This window comes from Vombatus ursinus, unplaced genomic scaffold (genome assembly GCF_900497805.2).
Source record: "Vombatus ursinus unplaced genomic scaffold, bare-nosed wombat genome assembly UNPS02014830.1, whole genome shotgun sequence".
NCBI lineage: Eukaryota > Metazoa > Chordata > Mammalia > Diprotodontia > Vombatidae > Vombatus > Vombatus ursinus.
The window spans coordinates 53,360,654-53,363,185 of NW_020954608.1; positions in this window are offsets into that span (position 1 = coordinate 53,360,654).

Below are 2,532 nucleotides of genomic sequence, written 5' to 3' on the forward strand. Positions count from 1 at the left end.
GTATGTATATTGTGTATGTGTATTATATGTATATGTGTGTGTATGTGTACGTACCTATGTGGTGTGTGTATGAAGCACAATATATTCACAGTTTATACCTATGAAAATGCATCCGCCAAAGGATCTAGAAAACAGAAATGTCTACAAGTTATAAGGACCTTAGTTCATACCCCTATCCAGGAGTCTCAGAGCCCCCCTAAAATAAGAGATTATAGAGAGAGGAAATAAAGAATAAGAAAATGAGAGAGTTGGACAGAGGAAAAGATCCTGAAATTGCAAGAAAGGAAGAAAAGAAATAACAGCTTGAGGGTAGGAAGATGGTGACAGGACTATCAGACAGATCATTATGAACCAGGAAATAGAAGACAAAAAAAAAGAGCCTTTGTAGAAAGCATCCCAGGAAAGAACTACTCTCCCTTACTTCATGTCACACAACTATATTACCACCAGCAGCATCTCCCTACACACACCTCAGGCAAGATGGCATAGCATGATAGAAAATAGGTTGGAGTGGGAGACTAGGAGAATAAAGAGGCTTGACCCTACTAGGTCACTCACTCCCATTCGACCTTCAGTAATTTACTTAACTTCTCAAGGTCTTTTTCCCGGAGCTATGAGTCTCTAGCTCTAAATCCTCTGGACCCCTAGGCCAGATTGAAAGGATAAAGGAAGGGGGAATCCTGGGGATGGGTTCTAAAAGGGGGCAGGGTAGGAATAGGTAGAAAGAAACAGCTTAGAGGAGTAGAGGAAATGGCATCTGTTTTCTGTCTTCCAAGGCAGACCCAGCTTCCTCCCATACACATACCACCTTGGACAGAGAATAAGAGAGAGTTAAGGAGTCATACAATTTCTATAGGAGTGATGTTGAGGGGGTGTGGGTCATGACAGGATAGGGGACAAAGGTATGCAATCTGAGCTGGAAATCCCAGCCTGGACAGATCAGGCTAATGTGAAGCTGTAACAGTTCCGCTCATACACAACATAACCCCTTGGTCAGGCTCTGAGGGGAAAAGGGAAGTTGAGAGGCATCACATCAGTTCCTAGACCTGACCCCTACTCTTCCTTTTTCCCCTCCCCCTCTCTTCCAATTATCTACTTCTCCTTATTTGTACCTTTATTTCTACCAAGTAAAATGAAGTTGAGTTGGGATTCCCTAAGAACAATGCAGAGCAATGACCAATAGTCAGAGAGTCTTGAGTCTTCTGACTGAGAACTAAGGCTTGGTTTGGGGTAGGGGTAGGGTTAGGGGAGAGGCTATACAGTACTGGAGTTCAATAGAAATATTAGGGTTGGATATACATACAGGTTTGAAAATGCTCTTCATAGATATGATCTCTGAACTCATATAAACTCATGTAAATTGATGAGATCACCAAAGTACACAGAGATTAGGGAAGAGGACTTAGGATGGTACCTTGGTTACCCATGTTTAAAAAGTGAGAAAAGGATAATGAACCAGGACAATAAAAATCAATGGAGGAGTACTCAGAAGGAGAGAATTACTAACAGTAACAATAACCTTAGAGTAATCAAGAAAGATGAGAGCTGAGAAAGGCCACATGATTTAGATTGTTGGTTGGTAACCTTAAAGAGGGCAGCTAGTTGGGACAGTGTATAGAGTGTTGGGCCTGGAGTTAGGAAGACTCATCTTTGTGAATTCAAATCCAGCCTCATATACTTCCTGGCTGTGTGACTCTAGGCATGTCACTTAACCCTGTTTGCCTCAGTTCTTCATCTACAAAATGAGTCGGAGAAGGAAATGGCAAACCACTCCAATATCTTTGCCAAGAAAACCCCAAAATAGGGTGGCAAAGAGTCAGACATGGCTGGAAATGACTGAGCAACAACAAAAAAAAACCTTAAAAACCTTGTATTGGTAGCTTCAGTGGCATGGTGGAATTGGAAGCTAGATCCTAAGGGGGTTAAGAAATGAGTGGGTGGTTAATTATAGTAGTAAATGTAAACCATTCTCTAGCAGGTTAGCAGTGATGGGGGAGAAATATCAGGTGGCATTCTGAGGGGATGACAGGGTCAAATGAAAGTTAATTTTTAAGAATAGGGAGGCTAGGGGTTATTTGCAGGCACCAGGGGATAGGAAGAGACCTGATGGTGAGGAGAGAATGTTCAACAATAGGGCAAGCTCTTAGAAGGGTCACGGGGACAGGTATAGCGGTTGGCAAGGATAAGGGATGCCTCTTTCTCAGAAACTGAAACAAAAGAGATGGCATAGAAGGATCTTGAGATGTCAGTAGAGGAAGTGAGGGAGTATATGGTCTCAATTTTCTCAGTGTGAGGGAAGCGTTCCACACCCCTTCCCCATCTCAATTAATGCAACATAATCAGTATAAGGGCAAGATGAGGTGTTTAATGCATAAACACCATAGTTAATGCCTTGTAATCTCTTTAACAGATGTGAACTTCCACTCAATTGGGTATGGAAATCCATCTTACCTTACAGGAAAGTAGTGGGGGAAGGGGACAAGAGAGCAGGGGGATGATAGAGAGGAGGGCAGATTGGGAGAGGGGGTAATC